The following is an 18,555-nucleotide window of genomic DNA, read 5'->3' on the forward strand; positions in this document are numbered from 1 at the left end:
GTAGAATTTTAGCAATGAGAAAGGATACTTCATGGTTGCTTTCATTTACATCTGTGATTACTAGTGAGTGGAACAGTTTTTCAGATGCATACTAGCCATCTGATTTTCTCTTTAGGAAACTATCATGTCCTCTGCTCCCTTGTCCATTGTGGCCTTAGAGTTATTCAAAGAATTATAATAAGCTAGTTATATAATGAGAATATTATCCATTTATAGGTTAGCATTTGTTTATGACTCAGGTGTCTGTTTTCATCTAAACCTAAAACTGATCAACCCCCAAAGAGGAAGCAGTTAGGTGGCAACAACAAAGAAAAAAACTGAAAAGCAAACCACTTTCGTATTTCGTATATCAAAAGCATTTAGATAATTCTCCAACAAGGGACTCACATTCTGTGAATGAAGCCTTTCATAGGAACCCGTAAAGCACAGCAATGATATAAACATAATGAAGAGAAATCTGTTACTAGCACGTTGACATGTCTCCCCACCTTATGTCAAGTAGAAAATATCGAATCAGTTCAAATATATCTGTATCTAAAACAAAATCAAGTTTCCTTTGGTCGCATGAACAAGCCACAGCATTTACATCTTTGTTCAGTCCACACCAAGGACTGAAGTCTTGGGGACAAGTTTAAGAAGCCAGAGAGACACTGACACACCTAGACTGGAGGAAGTCTGTGGTCACACTTGTGCTGGACAGCCTGTCAGAGTTTACACAAATGCAGCCAAAGACAACTTCCACTGCAGTAAGAATTCTGATGCCCAGGGCCAGTTTGTGGCCCACTGCGGTTGTACTTTATTATTCTTTGCCAAGGGACCAATAGTTAGCATTTACAGAAAAACATGAGCCTGTGCATTATTTATTCCTTAGAGATAGGGGATGATGCCCAGTCTCAATAGTTGCTTTGGCTCTTTAATTATATTGTAAAATTAACTGTGACAGGTTGTTTTATTTCTTTTGTGTCAACCAAAAACACCCACGGGATACATAATTTGGTGATCAAAGCCTTAACTTAGGAAAATTACGAAAGATTTTAGGAAACAGACTGGTACCTAATGTGCAGAGGCAGTGTGGAAAAGGAAATTAGCAAACATTCAGCTAAAATGTTCTCAAGGGCAGGGACTCATGGTAATAATGGAGTCATTTCAAGCTTGAAGGAGGTTACCTATGGGAGACTGCTAGATCGCTTCAGGGATTGCAGCGTTTCATCAGCCTAAAAATGGAGCTGCCTCCAGAATTTCTAGGTCAGCAAAAGATAAAGAGGAGACATTAAAATCTAACGAAAGGAGAGGTTGGCATGAAACATTTATAAGGGGTTAAGAATGCTATAGATTAACAAATTAGGAGGCTATACACCATATCTAGAATATTGTAACCATGATAATGAATACTATTATTCATAAACCATGGACAAAGAAGGTGAGACAATTTGATATCTAAGTAAAATGCCTATAATCTTCCTGATAAAGTCTGAACTCACCCAACTCCACAAAGAGAATCTACGTCCAAGTCTTCTCAGGGTCACATAGCTCCTTCAGCTGTGACAAAGTGTAGGTGCTTATTAAATGGGTTCTAGTAATAAATAAAGCCTTATCTTCATCCAGGAAGAAAATTATTTGATCCATTTTCAGTATCTTCAAAGAAAGATTTTACACAGTCTCACCTAGAGGTGAACTTCTGACAATGAGGAACAATGAATAACCCAAAATTCATCACAGAATCCATAAACCTAACTTTAGGCAATAGCCTCTTCTTCCTCCTCACCCCCTCTCTCCTGCTGCCCTGTCGCCACAATCAGAAATGTTTATGACTCCAAGATGACTGATAACTCCTTTCCCTTCTTTGAACACAGGTATCAATGAGTGGTCAAAAGGTTAAAGAGTGGGCAACAAGATGGAAAGGCAGCAGCAGGCAGTTGGCTTGGATGGTTTCCAATAATGCAGTCACTTTGAATGTTCAAACCAGAAGCCATAAGCTACAGAATGGTTTCATTTTTCCTTTGCCTTAAGAAGGTGCACTCTCCTGTTTGCCACAAGCCTCAGTGCTCCTGGTTGTCTTCTATTTTGCCTGGTTTACCCTTCACTGATACTCCTTTTCTGGCTGAAGGTATAGATTCTATTCTTATAAATGATGTATGTATGTTGTGCTTGAAATGTATATTGTCTAACTTGTGGCAGGAATCTTTGTATAGCACAAAGGTCAAGTTCATTAATAGTGCTGTTCAAATCTTCCACAACTTTGATCATTTCATTTTCTGAGGCTTGTATGTTAGCATCTCTGATTGTTATTATAAATTTGTCTATTTCTTCTTGTCATTCCATTAAATTTTACTTACTTTGAGAGTTCAAGCTCAAGACTTTTATGTCTTTCTGATGAATTATTCCTTAAAATTATTTGCGCATTAAAGTCTCTTTTGCATGATAGTAATGTGGTTTTTATCAGCTCTCAGTTTTTTTCCTGTGGTTTTCTTTTTAATTATCTTTAGTCTCATAATCACATATAATTTTAAAATTTGTGTATATCTCTGCTACTTTAATCCTTTTAAGTTGAAAAAAGCACCATTCCCAATCACAAATACACAGTTCTACAGTTTTATGTTTCTGAATGGCTGTTTAAAGACAATCCTAAATTATAACTTAGTTTGACTTAGACTATAAAGAATTCAAGAGTGAAGTTTAACTTGCTACTGTTTTAAAAGCATGTGATCTTATAGATTTATAAGATGTGAGAAGTGTTGAATAATCTTTAATATTACACATAAACAATACTAAAATGCCTTTCAATAAGTAAAAGGAACCATTTTAAATACAGGGAATTATAATAAGATTGGCATCGTTAAGGCCAAAACTCTAGACATTGCTACCATTTATTTATCTTCAACCCTTGCCTTTAAGAGGCAAATGAACACAAAACACAGGTGAATCTTTCTTGGTTCTGAGACAGTGAAGGAATTTCTCCAGTATTTAAATATATTCACATAACCAGCTATATAAATCTAAATATAAAACCAATCTCCAGTAAGTTTTAAGATGGCACTCACCATCTTTGTGAAAAGTTGAACATTACTAATGAAGTCTAATCATATCTTTAGAAGGGGTAAACAGTGATAGCATTTACTGAATTGGAATTACTATTAAAATTCAAAAACTGAACATATTCATTTAACCACAAGCCAGTTTTAGTTTTAAATCAGGACTGCCCAACAAAATATTCTGTCATCATTCATGATCTGAATTCTGGTGTATGAGATCTATTAAAGTATGGTACACATAAAAAAGTCATGAGACATTTGTTTTGTAATAAATAAGGCAGTGGCCAACTATTAGTCATTAGTAGTTTTTTTGAGATAAGCTATCAAGTCTGCCCTTTCTTCCTTCTTCTTAATGCCGACACAGATCATTTTTGTTCCAGGGATGTACTTCTTGGGATTCTCCAAATACTCCATCAGTGTATCCTCTCCCCAGGTGTTGCCTTTGTTCTTATTGGCGGCTGTGTAAGAGCATCCAGGGGCCTGACCTGTCTTCCTCCCGAAGAGACCATGGAGATTTGGCCCAATCTTGTGCTTGCTTCCCTTTTCAACGGTGTGGCACTGGGAACACTTCATAATAAAAATCTTCTTGCCTTTCTCAACATCACCCATATTTAATTCTCTTTTTAGTCACTGGTGCAATGAAGATTCCCGCTCCGAAGCAGGATGTCCCCACTCTCTAAGTCCAGCTCTTATTTTTTAAACTGTCTTGCTGATTTATCTTTTTCTACCTCTTTACTTTGTGTTATTTGGCTTCAAAAGTCTCTTATAAATAGCACGGAGGAATCTCCATCTTCTAACAGATGTTAAACATTATATCTGTTAATAAATTATACTTATGATTACTAATTTTATTACACCCATTATTTATTCCATTATTTTCTAATTACTATGTCTTTTCTATGCTTCTGTTTTTCTTCTCTCCTGATTACTGTTAGGTTCAATAGCTTCTTATTCTTGTTTTCCAATTAACTGATATGAAAGTTAGACATTCTATTTCTACTGTTCTTGTGATTATCTTATATATATACACATACACACATACACACACACATATATATATATACACACACACATTATATATATAACTTTTATTTTAGGTTAAAAGGGGTACATGTGCAGGTTTGTTATACAGGTAAACTCATGTCACAGGGGCTTGTTGTACAGATTATTTCATCACCCAGATATTATGCCTAGTACCCAGTCATTATTTTTTTCTGCTCCTCTCCTTCCTCCCACCCTCCACCCTCACAGGCCGCAGTGTCTATTGTTCCCTTCTTTGTGTCCAAGAGTTCTCATCATTTAGCTCCTAATTATAGGTGACAACATACGGCATTTGATTTTCTGTTCCTGCATTAGTTTGCTAAGATTACTTTAAATTTTTACAACTGACTCAAAGTTAATCAATATTTCTACCCTTTCAGAATAAAAAAGGATCTTAGAATGCTTTAACTCCAATTACCACCTACCACCTTCCATGATTGTTATCCAGCACTTTAATTCCATCTTGCTTTTTAACCCCCACTCCTCAAAGTCATTATTATCGTAATTAGTCAATGTTTGTTTAAATGGAACCACTAATTTACCACTTTCTTTTCTTACTGTTCATTGTTAAAACCCACTCCAATCCTCTGAGTTCTATCTCAGTCTTACAGAAATACATCTTGATCAGTCTTTAGTGAGTATTAATAAAAAGCAAACTTAAAAAATTTTTGTTGCAGTCTCCGTCTTTAAAAATATATATTTTTTCTGGGGGGTAGGTTTAAAATACATATAGTGAGGTGCATAATGTGCATGCATTTAAAAGGTTTGGCTCAATGAATTTTGCATATGTAAGCACCCATGCAAATACCATCCAGATCAAGATTATAACATTCCCATCACACTCTCATGCCCCTTCTTTGTCATTACTCACTCCACTATTCAGACATTTATCCCTATCAATTTAGCCTACTTTTTGAAGTTTATATAAATGGAATCCTATGGTGGGTACTCTGTGTCTGGGTTGTTTCACTGAACATGTTTGTGAGACTATCGTTGTTATCACTTTTTTCTTTTCTACCACTGTGTATTCCATGTCATTATCATTCTTAAAATAACACTTTAACAGGGCATAGAATTCTGGGTCGATAGTTTTTTTTCCTCAGATTTTGAAGATGTTATTCCAATGTGTTTTATTCTTCATTGTTGCTCAGAGAATGCTGTCAGTTGAACTGCTATTCCTTTGATAGCAATTTGACCATTTCTTCTGGTTATTTATTTTTCCCATTTTTGGTTCTATTAAAAATGTTCTATTCATCTTTAGTGTTCTAATACTTCCATAGGTTATATCACAGTGTGGGTTTGTTTTTAGCAATGCTAAAAGAATTGACAGAAGTCAACGTGCTTCATCAATCCAATGTACATCTTTCCATTTAGACAATCTCCCCAAGCATCTGCATCACTAGAGTAGATTCAGACTCCACACCAGTATACCAGGACATGGAAAGAGCTTGATGGGTGGAGTTTCTCAAGTCCCCTTCTTGCAAAAGGGGCAACCCTTGAGAAGGTCAGCAATATATGGGGATTAAGTTTTAGCTCCCTGCTTGCACAGGTTTAGTCACATCAACTGCCCCTGCATGCGTGGACATTAACACAAGGGACTCTCCAAATCAAACAGCTTCCAAGACCATGCCTTCAGCTTTCTTCTCTGGTTCTTTTAAACTGCCACTTCTTTTTTTCATATCTGGTGATTTCTCTTTCTTTCTTTTGATCTCTATTATGACTTCTATTATGACTTTTTAAAAAGTATATTTTAACCAATTTTTCTTTTTTTTTTTTTTTTTTTTGAGACGGAGTCTTCGCTCTGTCACCCAGGCTCCGCCTCCCGGGTTTACGCCATTCTCCTGCCTCAGCCTCCCGAGTAGCTGGGACTACAGGGGCCCGCCACCTCGCCCGGCTAGTTTTTTGTACTTTTTTTTAGTAGAGTCGGGGTTTCACCGTGTTAGCCACGATGGTCTTGATCTGCTGACCTCGTGATCTGTCTCGGCCTCCCAAAGTGCTGGGATTACAGGCTTGAGCCACCGCGCCCGCCCATTTTAACCAATTTTTCTATTTGAGGTTAAAGGAGACTCTGCATGGACTTTGGCCAACCATGTTTCCAGAATCTAAATTTGTTTCACTCCTTTATCTACGAGATGCCCCTGCCCACACCACACTTGGCTCTTAACTAACAGCAAGAGCCCTGAAGTTATGGAGACCAGGATTTGAATCACTGCTTCACTACTGACTAGCTTTTTGAAGCTGGATAGGTTATTTAACTTCTCTGAACCTTAGTTTCTTCATCTCCAAAGAGGGGATGATCAAAATTCTAATCTCATAACATTGTTGTAAAGATGAAATATGGGAATGCATGTAAAGTACTTGGCACAGTACTTCAATAAGCGCTTATCAATAACAATTCATACAGGCTGAGAAGCACTTATCTGAAATGCTTGAGACCAGTAGTGTTTGGGATCTTAAATTTTTTCAAATTTTGAATATTTACATTATACTTAACAGCTGAGCATCCCTAATCCAAAAATCCAAAATCTGAAATGCTCCAATGAGCACTTCCTTTGTGCACGACCTCTGAGCATCATGTCAGTCCTCAAAAAGTTTTGGATTTTGGAGCATTTCAGATTTAAAATTAGGAATGTTCAACCTGTGTTAACCACTGCACAACAACTTTATTCAAGTTATTAATTCATCTACCTAAGGATCAGATTTATGCACAAGTTGGTGCCACATAGACACAGAAAAATATGTTTCATGAGGAGGAAGCAAAATGAATAATAACTAAATATGACAATAGAGATTCTATACATGTGGAATATAGAAGGTTGCTCTTTACAAATACCACTTTACAAAAATCCCATGTTCTCATAATTTTCCAGAGTTTGGTGAAAATTCTTGAAAGTCAGAAAGAAAACATTAAAAGCAAGAGAGAAGTGCCAGTGAATAGTGAGATAAAGGCTTGCCCCAGAACGTAAATCAATGCATGTGCTTCTTTCATCCAGAAAGTTGCTGTAATAAACAGATGAACTAAATAGTGTGTTTGGCAATGTAGTTGGTTTATATGATAGTGCAAGCATTTTAATTCACTGTAGCTCAGGAACAAACAGTTTACTGACTGGGTGGAGGAACACACTTTGAGTGATACTGCTTTAGGGACATTTTAGCACTATCCTAAAAGTGATACCATTGTTATGTAGGAAGGTAGGTACCTTGGATGCTGGGGGCCTGAGTTAAACAATAACCTCAACTGGAGAACAAAATAAATCATGCTACATAACCAAAGAAAGTTCATTACAAACCAATCAACAACTGTTAGAGTTCAGAAGTATATTGGAGTCTTGACCATATTGATTTGGGGATATAGATGGATCTGCCAATCCGACTCCTTATGTAGGAGATTTTTTTTTTTTTTTTTTTTCCTGAAACGGAGTCTCACTATGTTGCCCAGGCTGGAGTGCAGTGGTGCCATCTCGACTCACTGCAACCTCCACCTCCCAGCTTCAAGCAATTCTCCCTACTGCAGCCTCCCAAGTAGCTGGGATTACAGGTGCACTGTGCCTGGCTAATTTTTGTATTTTTTAGTAGAGACAGGGTTTCGCCATGTTGGCCAGGCTGCTCTTGAACTCCTGACCTCAGGTGATCTGCCCATCTCGGTTTCCCAAAGTGCTGGGATTATAGGCATAAGTCACTGCGCCCTGCCGTCTAGGGGATTTTTTTTAAGGTGACTGTAATTACCATCATCATATTCATTTCTGCTATTTGATCTCTAACAGTTTTTTTTTTTTGATGGGGAGAAGCTGATAAATTTTAATTCATTTTTTCATTATTTTTCCAAAGAAGTAGCAGTTAGACTGACTTGATGTACTCTCAAAGTACACCTAATAATATTTTCCATGTACATTCAAAGTGAATTAGCTTAATTATCCCGATTTTATCATTATATAACGTATACGTGTAAAGTATCACACAGTATCCCACAAACATGTATGACTATTATGTGTCAGTTATAATCAACAACAATAACAAAAGATACAAAAGGGATTAGCTTGCTACAGTAAGGCCAAATCAAACATCAGATTTAATTCACAAGAGAATTATACCTTATAGTATAAATCTTACTAGTACTTTCAAATATCCTAGATTTTCTTGACTTTATTTGTATTCCTGCTTTTTATTTTGAGATGAAGTCTCCCTCTATCACCCAGGCTGGAGTGCAATGGCGTGATCTTGGCTCACTGCAACCTCCGCCTCCTGGGTTCGATTGATTCTCTTGCTTCAGCCTCCCCAGTAGCTGGGATAATAGGCACACGCCACCAAGCCTAGCTAATTTTTGTATTTTTAGTAGAGACAGGGTTTCGCCATGTTGGCCAGACTGGTGTTGAACTCCTGACCTCATGTGATCCACTCCCCTCAGCCTCCCAAAGTGCTGGGATTACAGGCGTGAGCCCCGTGTACCCGGCCTGTATTTCTGCTTTAATCAATACTTTTAAAGCTTAATTTAAAAATTAGAAAAAAGGAGAAGAAACCAACAATATATTATGTATGGTTTAGCCTGCTGCAAAGAGAAGAAACTAGATCTGCCCAAATAGAAAATTTTAATTCTGGGTTTAAAAATACAATCTAATGCTCTTTTAAAAATATTGATTTTAAAATAAGGAAGTTAAAAACAATTTGACAAAACAGTATTGGTAGGCTTGAAAACTACAGAAAATAATTATTTCAACATTCACTATCACTATGAATTCCAAAGCTATGGTTTGCAAAATTTAGCTTGCTTCTTTGGAAATGACTGTTTTTCTAAATCTTGAAGAGAATCTAGTCACCTCAAGATGCTTAAAAGCCTTCAGCTAAGCTTTGCTCTGGGCTTCTGCAGCCCATTAGCTGGGGTAAATTCAATCCCTTCCACACACAAGTCTCAAGTCTGTCTTATCCCATAAATGTAAAGTGACCTAAATTTGGCAAAGTACTTAAAATCTGAATTATATATTTTCACTTTTTTGGCTATACTATTATTAATAAACTTAAGAAAAAGTATATCCCGAACCAACTTGTCACTTTAAAAATAACTTGCTTTCCCCATCCATGCAAAATGGACTTCGAAATTAAAAAGAGTTTCCTACTAAATTTCTCCTCTACTTTTACAACAGAGATATCTTCAAAACTTCTCTTCTGAAATGACTACAAATAAAAAGCTGTCCCAGTATGAGCGCAACTTTCATCAAGATCCAATTTAAGGTTTACTTTCCAGTCTCTGAAATATAAACCTTCCTTTGAATTCAAAAGTATAAAAGATGCTATATGGGTTAAAACATGGGTTGCATGGCTACCACATCACAGTGGCCACACAACCCATATATTAACATTTCTACTTCACCTGTCTTGTATTGGTAGAGAGTATATTAGCTCATATTATTCTCAATGTACTGCTTACTTGGTTTTAATTATTTAATTATTATTTTTTAATTTGCTAGAGACTTGTCTATCCATCAAGATTCAAATAACTCTGAAGAAACCAATCCTTCTGGCTCAACTGTTTTGCACTTTGTGGTTCCTGACACTCAGACAGACAGATGTTTCCAAGATGTGTGAGAGAACAGGAAGTCTTTAGCTTTGCCAAGACTGATTATTTCCATAACACCCACTGACTTTTGTCAGTGTAAAAGTCTCTGGGATAAAGTGTCAAGAAATACAAGCTACCCACTTTGAAAACAAACAATCTCTCCTCAAGGTCAAGTCTCAGTAAATTGTGCTTGGTGGCCCTCATTTGACAGCATGAGACCACTTTTTCTGGTGGTGGTGATCTATTCCCAATGACCACCATGATTACCTCCATAAGGTGCACATAAAATGCAACTCCTCAAACTCCAAATTCGAGAAGCACCTTGCAAAGCATTCGCTCCTGACTTCTGTATTTCTAATAAGCACATCTCAGTTTCAGGATCACAGGCTTACAGATGACTGATGGAACTCATACCCGAATGCAGTTAATCTGAAGAGCCCTGGAAGAGCAGGGGCAATTTAATCTCCGCAGCAACGCTTTGAAACCCAGTGACAACTGTAATGGCTTTAATACCAAATGACAATCTCCTTTCAAGAGCTTTATGAATATTAATGTAGTGATCACAGAGCAATATTTAAAAACAAAGAGTATGTCTTCATTTTCAACTGCAACATCTCTGAATTATAAAAGGCCCATTTTTGCCTCATTTTCACAGGTTATAAATGTGTATTTCAATAAGGTGGGCTGGACATTGCTTTTACTTTTGGGGTGGGAGGTCACAAAATGACCTCTGTATGCCTTAACTGACAAAGGTGAAACTCACGCTGTCAATCTGTCAATGTTTAAATAAATCTAGTAAATAACTACTCAATATATGCTCAGAAGGGGCCAGAATTTTGGGGAGTAAAGAAGTAGAAGACATCACTTCCTACCCATTAGGATGGCTATTATCTAAAAATCAGAAAATAGCAAGTGTTGGCAAGGCTGTGGAGAAATTGGCACCCTTCCTGCATTGCTGGCAGGAATGTAAAATGATGCAGCCACTTGGAAGACTGTATGGCTGTTTCTCAGAAAAATTCAACATAGAATTACCATATGATCCAGTAATTCCAGCATGTACCCAGAAGAGTTGACAGCAGGGACTCAAGCAGATACTTGTAGATCAGTGCTCATAGCAGCATTATTCACAATAGCCAAAAAGTAGAAATGACCCAAATGGGAAAAGCCCATTTTAAACGATAGTACAGTAATCCTTTCGAGGTGTGTGAAATATTTCTAATGTGAATTTAGTGAAAAAGAGTCAGCGCAATATATGAGAAGAAAAGGCGCGTCTTTCTTTGTTGCTCCTCATATAAGCAAGGGCATAAAGCCAACAGGAGAAAATGTTCTAAAATACTCATTCTAATCCTGAAGTAAGAAGCAGAAAACAAGACAGATTATTCACCTCCAAAAGCCTCCAAACATCTAAAATGTGAAGGTGATTGCAAGTGCTGTCAGGTAGAGTCTGAGCTCATTTGTTATCTGGGATGCCACCTTTCCAAGGACCCTCCTGTCAGCAAGGTGCCCGCCCTGGCCCAGAAGACTTGGTACATGTATGGACCCCAGCCTCCACATGCCACAGCCAGCGCTGCCCCAGCAAAATTGTGATGGACCTGAGATTTACATACACGGCTGGTGAGAGGCCTTAGGCAGTCCTTAAATGCCAGCAGTCTCCAGCAAGCCCATTAGCTCCAATGACCTTAATCATCTATGCACCAGTGCTCCTGACTGTGTCCCTGCATCACACCTCTCCACGGAACTTCATACCCCAATAGGCAGCTGCCTGCTGGAAGTCCCACACTGCCCACAAATGAGTTCATTATCGTTCACTCCCATCACATTTCTTCTTCCATATTATATTATTTATCCCAAGAAACAATCCCATTTCCACCATTTCAAAAGCAGTGCCATGGCAGCTGTCAATGGTTCATCCTCCCTTCTTGTCTCCACCTCCAGTCGATTGTCCAGTCCTGTGGCTCTACATCCTCCATGTCATTCAATCCACCACTCCGCCCGGGCCCACAATGTCCACTTTCAGCTAGGCCTTGACATGAATCCTTACTGTTCTCCTCCCCTGTCTTTGCTTTTTTCTCAAAATACTCTGCACTCTGCAGCCAGAGTGATCTTTCTAAAATGCAAATGGAATCATGTCCCTCCTCTGTTTAGAATGCTTTGATGGTGTCTACGGCTCTCAGAGTGAGGAGCAAGCCCTGACCGTGGCCTAAAGGCCTGCTTGCTCAGGCCCTGCCGACCAACCCAGTTTCATCTCTTATCATGTTCCCACCCTTATTCCCAGTTTCGGAACTCCCTGCCCTGCTCCTGCACACATGCCGGGCCCTTGCCTGGCCAGCCTCTGCTCATTCTCCAGAACTCAGCCAAAAAATCTAGAAATCCTTTCCTCAAAGATCCTTCTCTTGACTCTCCCAGACTGAGGTAGGTCTCTGTGCTGCATATCTCCATAGCAACGTACACTCCTGCTTTTATAGCACAGATTAGGGACATCATCAATAACATTCTCATGTGGAGGACTGCCTCCCATACCCTGGTCTGGGGTCCCTTTGTCCTGGTCTGCAGCCCTCCACCATGCTGACCATCATGATATTAACCCAGGGTGCTGTAGGTGTCTATTTGCCCAGAGGTTTCTATAACAAACTGCAAGTTTCTTGAAGGCATGTACTGTGTCTTTTATCTGCCACTCCCTGGTATCTGGGGCAGGGCCTAGTGCTTATTGGTGTTTGGTAAATGCTGTTTGAATAAAAGGTGATGAAAATGCTCTGATAGTGAGTCTTACAAATATAAATCTGATCATGTCACTTTTCTGCTCAATGATTTCACATCTCAGAATGAAATTCAAAGTCCTTTTCATGGTCAATCAAGCTTTGCATGATTCGGCTCCTGGCTTCCTGTCTGATCTCTTCTCCTAAAACTGTCCTTTCTCAAACACTCCAAGCTCATTCTCACCTCAGAGTCTTTGCACCTGCTGCCCCCTCCACCTGAACCCACTGTCCCCCAGGTGTCTTCGATGGCTGGCTCCCCAGCCACATGAAGGCCTTTCCTCAGATGTCCCCTACTCGCCCACCCCACCCACCATCACACACAACTCTCCTGCTTGGCTTTATATTTCTTCAGTTATTATCTGGCACTATTACTTGCTGTTTGGTCACAGTCGGCCTCACTCTACTTGCGTGTCAGGGCTGTGAAGGCTGAAACTCTGTTCATGTTGTCCTTCCTGTATCCCAACTGGCACCAAGTAGGTGTGCAACAAATATTTCTTGAATGAATGGAGAAATACTCAAAACTTAACGGTCTATACACTGCAATACTGTTTGAATTTTTGTTTTACAATGATCATTTATTATAACAAAACCATGTAGATCCTAGTATGGCATTATATATTCATTCAACAAGTATTTGTTGAATTCTGTAGAGCACAGAGAAGCGAGCCATCATTTCCACACAGAAGAAACAATGCTAAAGCGAGCTCCTGAAAGACGGGCAGGCAGCTGCCAGAGAGAAAAGGGTGCTTCCCACAGAGAAAACTGCACCCGCAAAGGGGATAGCCAAGGACGGGAGAGGTTCTTCAAACGCTAAGGAAACTCCTGCCATCCCCACCGCCATGCAACACAGAGTCATTCATGTAACTGGAATTCTTAAACTTCAAGTCTTCTACGTTCCTCATTAACTTTGAACCCCAGGTCTGGGCCTCAGCCTCTCATGTCAGTCTGACTAATGAAGGGTTTCCAGCAGAGCTCAGGCCTGTCAGGAGGAGGTGCAGGGCTTCTTCAAACAGCACTAGGGTCCCGGACATTCTGTGGGGGAGACTCCCTCTCCTCAGCACCCACCCTCCACCTTGAGCATCTCTGCCTCCAAGCTCGTTCCCCACGGTGTAGGAGAGTTCTGCCTCCCACAGGCATGACAAGGTGGGAGAAGTGATGAAAACTCTTGGGCTTGTGTTGAGAATCCCAGGAATGTTCCAGACTTCATCCACAGAAAACTCCCATCACCACTCCCAAAATGTAGAGTCACACCTTTTGCCAAAAATGCGTAACACACACAGTAAGTACGAGAAACGACGTAGATAAGGTCAGTCTACACTTCCTTGCAGTATGGACTACTAAACTGCCTGGGTAGGAGACACAGGAACATTTTCCACTTAGAGAAGAGCAACGGAAAGTCACAGGGGCTTCCTGAGAATGTCCCCCATGCCCTATGTAGAATTTCTCATTTCTCAAAGCTCCTAACCAGAGTTGGCCTGTGATCACACTTCAACAAACACAGCAGGGCTTGGGGGTACTTCATGAAAGATCCAGAGTTTTCTCTTCACTTTAGGATGAATCACTCTCTCCTTTGAAAATTTAAATTTGAGAAGAAATAACCTAGCCAGGCATTCTACATTTTATGACTTAATCTGTTATTCGAAATAGAAGAGAACTAATTACATCTTCCATTTAATTACTATAAAAATACAGCCAGAATGCATGCATTATATCACATTTACACCGCCATAAAGAGAACCAGCCTCCCCCCCAGGTTCTGGTTGCCTCTACTGGAACTTTAAGTATTTCCGTGCTGCTTCCAGCTCCTCTCATTTTCAACCAGCAATGGAAGAGATCGTATAAAAAGTGTAAAAGTCATTCATATAAATCATTTATGATGTGGTCATTTGAGGGTCTTGATAAGCAAATCCACATGTTCAATGGAAGGTTACACAGCCCAGTGGTCAAGAAAGGGAACTGCCATTTAACAACTTTGTGTACCCAGTGTTCTATGCCTGGGTCCTCAGGTCTCAAACTGTGACATTAATGGTATCTACATGGTAGAATTATTGCAAAGAATAAGAGAAATGATGTGGGGAAAAGGTTTAGGATAGTGACTGGCATGAGAAAGTACTCAAAAACAGCAGCTTTATTACTTGAGCTAAGCCTTTTAGAGGTATATGGGAGCCAGGATATAAGAACTGGACTTTCCACAAGAGCTGAGTCTTTGCAAGCTGCTAGGTCCTCAAAGTCTGGCAGCAGAAAAGGATGCTCAAAGCCAAAAGAGGTGAAATATGAAAGAATGAATACTGAACAATTCCTTGTTGTAAGGCTCACTTAGCTATGGAACGGGCATCCTTGAGGGTTTCTGTTTGACCTCCTGTGGTGTTTCTTCCCTGAAAAGGAAAGTCAACTTGGTCATCTTCCTAGGTAGGCTGCATTTTTTATTCAGGTGTGGTTTTTCACACACCAGCACACACAACCCATCCCACATCACATCCCTGAACTGAAAAAGTCTTCTAAAACAAGTGATTTTCATGTAAGTGAAAGCCAAACAGAATTTGCCAAAGCTATATGAGAGAGTGTGTGAGAATGTGATAGGAGGGCTATTTTGCCTCTCCCCTGCACCTTTCCCTTGATATCTGGAGACATTTTTGATTGCCACGTGTGAGTGTGTGTGTGTGTGTGTGTTACTGGCATCTAGTGAGTAGAAGCCAGGAATGCTACTAAACATTCTACAATGTCCCACACACAAAGAATTGTCCAGCCCCAAATGCCAATGGTGCCGAAACTGAGAAACCCTGAAAAAAATATCTACTTCTCTTATGCATATGGTTGAGGGTGATTGAGGCAACGTTACACATTTCTATGAACATGAAGAAACAGAAAACTTTGTCTGCAAGACTTAACATTCTTCTTGTGAAATAAACTCTGCTACAGGGGTGAATGCCAGGCTTAAAATGGAAAAAAAAAATGTCTTGCTTTCTTCTGCAATAATACTGATTCAAAAATGGTCCAAAAACTTGCTAGTTTTTTTTTCCTGCCTAGGCAGATATGAACAGCCTGAATCAAGCTCCACAAATAATTAAATCAAATTGCTAGGCATGTAATCTTCATTGTGGGTGAATAACATCGCAAATTCTTGTTCCCATGCCAGGTAGGTCAGAATGGAGGGAGAGATTTTAAATGCATTCCAAGATAGAGAATCAGAGAATATTAATCAGGGATCTGAGACGCTTGAGAAGGCACTTAACTCATTGCTTCTCATTCTAGCAAAAGAGAGGTGGTGCAGGAGTCATCTGGAGCAATGAGAACCTGCCCAGATTTTAGGACCTAAAGGCTACTGAACATGTTTTAATAAGAGTCACTTGCTTTATGCGATGGAAGAATTCACTTTAATATAAAGTGTACTGAATGCTGACTCTGTGCCAGGCAGTGAGGACATGCATGAGAGTGAGACACAACCTCCAGTGGCTGAAGATAGAGAGATGCGCAAGGAAAGAATGGCAGTGTGATTACAGTGTGATTACAAAGATTCCCAAAGAAAATATAAAGAAGTCATAATCTGGGGGAGTTAAGGATCATATTTGGATCCTTATGATCATATAGGATCATATTTGAGACAGTTGATAATTTTATAATATATCCTTTCTCTTGAATTCAAAGTGACTCTCCCAAAATAGCTTGATCCTCTTTAAGCATCTCTGGTTTTCTGATATTTAGAGATTTATAAACAGATATAACATGATAAAATGATCCTCTGAAAGGGGACTAAGTAAATTATTTTGTAATAGGAAGAAAACCTATCTTCTAACCAGTTTGTGACTTTTTCAAGGAACTTTTGGAGATGCTTTGATAGAATAGCCCCCGTTACCTTTTTTGTGTTACCTCTCACCCAACAAACACATTATATCTTCACTGTTATTGGCTAGATTGTGTATCTCTCTCCCCATATAACGTGGTAAGTGCCATATACAAACATGAACAGGCTATAAATTAAATAACATTTCATCCCCAGGGTGATTGATCACCAAGACCTATGATTAGAACTTCCATTTTCCCGCTTGGTTTGTGGCTATGTTCTGAAGAAAGAAATTTGAGTTAATAAATCAACAAGAACAATGTCAGCCCAATAAGACAAGTCTATTCTGGTTTTTATTACTTCTTGCATTGACAAAGTAATTCTCCCACTCTCAGATGGGTGTGGATGCTGGATTCTAATCCCAGCTCTCCTTTCCTTCTCTCCAATGTGCATGTTTTCCAAACCCAAGCCTAGGGTGGGATGTCAAACAGAAACACAACTTTTATTATTAACTGCTCACTTTGTACACTGCACAATGAAGGAAAAAATGTTATCTGTTGAATGAATGCATGCCGAAGGTTGAAAAATCTTTAAAAAACTAAATTATAAAAATAACCACATTAGAGAAAAGGAGAAACTGCCCATAACCTCAGCATTAGTCATCTGTTTACTGTGCCAGTTCTACACAGCTGTATCATAAAAGTCTATGCAATATTTTTTATGCTGGTCTTTTTATCCATTTAAATAATTATTTACTCTAAGAAAAGCCATTAAAATGCATGTTTTCTGAGAATATTTAATATCATGCATAGGGAAATGCTTTCAATACAATGTTAAATAACAAATACTAAGTACAAAACTAAATAATGTATGACTCTAATTTTTGAGTGTGTATATATTTACACACACACACACATACATACACATAGATGGAAAGATACATACCAAAATATTAACAGTGGTTTCAGATGGTAGGATTACTTTTTAAATTATTACTTTTCTGAATTTTTGACTTTTCTATAACAAATATTTATCATTAGACAATGGAAAAAGTTCTAAATATCATATTACTTTTTTCTGTTTCTAGTATTGATAACTATTATTTTAATGCTCATACAGTAGTCCATTAAATGGACATCACTTTTTAACTTAATTCTCTCTTGCAAGGAAATGTAGGCCATTTCCCATTTTGGGCTATTATAACTCATGCTTTGAACTTCTCCCTGTCTCCACATCCTAACTGCTTTATATGGAAAACGAGGCTGTCATTGATTTGACCTCTGCCAACTGCTCCAATCTCAGGGTAGAGCTAAGGGCACAGGCATAGGAATGGGATGTTCTGATCAGAATCCTGCCTTACCACTGCTTCAATGCACAATCATGAAATAAAACAAAATACAACAGTGGATATCGAGCTCATGCACATTGAGGGAACTTGGAGATAGTGCTGCTAGTGTTATTATCTCTCTTTTTAAAATTTGACTTTTTTTAAGTTCTAGGGTACACGTACAGGATGTGCAGGTTTGTTACACAGGTAGGCATGTATTATGGTTGTTTACTGCACCTATCAACCCATCACCTAGGTATTAAGCCCGGAATGCATTAGCTATTTTTCCTGATGCTCTTCCCACGCGTGCCCTCCCCTGACAGGCCCCAGTGTGTGTTTTCCCCTCCATGTGTCCATGTGTTCTCATTGTTCAGCTCCCACTTCTAAATGAGAACATGCAGTGTTTGGTTTTCTGTTCCTGCGTTAGTTTGCTGAGGATAATGGCTTCCAGCTGCATCCACGTCCCTGCATCTCCCTCACTCCTACCCCTTCCCCAGTCACCTGAAGCTCCAGTCAGAAGGAATTATTCGAAGCTGACCAAATACCAGCCCCTGCAGCTGTCACTGCCTTCATGTGTATTGTTCCCTTTCTGGAAACCCCCTCTCACTTCCTCTCTACTGGGGCCAACTCATGCCCACCCACTTCAGATACCTATCCTCTTGTGATCTTTTTAGACCCCTTGTTTGGGTTAGGTGCCTCTCTTTGGGAGTCCTGGAGCCCCCAGTACACACCTCCATCTGAGCATTTGCCACATTTTGGTTGCCTGTTTATTTCCCTGTCTCTTCCACTAAACTGAAAGTTCCTCCACATGAGAGCTGTGATCTCCATCCTGAATGCTTATTTAGCACAGGGTTTCATGAACAGTAGATGCTAAGCTGTTGGGTGCCTGGATGGCTTTTTGCCATGTTACTCATCTTCAAAAAATATGACTTTTGGTGGTTGCATAATATTTCACTGTTAGGTTTTATGATTTAACTATTTTCTTTCCTATGCAGTCCCTTGTCTTGGAGTGGGGAGAGGTATTTACAGAGACCAACCCAGTACATAAATCTTTTTTAAGAATACAA

At 39.2% G+C, this 18,555-nt stretch overlaps 1 protein-coding gene and 1 pseudogene across 3 annotated transcripts in view; both read right to left on the minus strand.

The window, feature by feature from the left end:
• Positions 1-18,555, minus strand: part of APBA1 (amyloid beta precursor protein binding family A member 1) — a 221,025-nt gene that overhangs the window by 106,599 nt on the left and 95,871 nt on the right. The window lies entirely within an intron of this gene.
• On the minus strand, positions 2,559-3,715 carry LOC699951 (cytochrome c pseudogene; annotated as a pseudogene). The gene has a single exon (XR_013404872.1). The product of XR_013404872.1 is annotated as a cytochrome c pseudogene (transcript).

Source organism: Macaca mulatta, chromosome 15, assembly GCF_049350105.2.
Source record: "Macaca mulatta isolate MMU2019108-1 chromosome 15, T2T-MMU8v2.0, whole genome shotgun sequence".
Lineage (NCBI taxonomy): Eukaryota > Metazoa > Chordata > Mammalia > Primates > Cercopithecidae > Macaca > Macaca mulatta.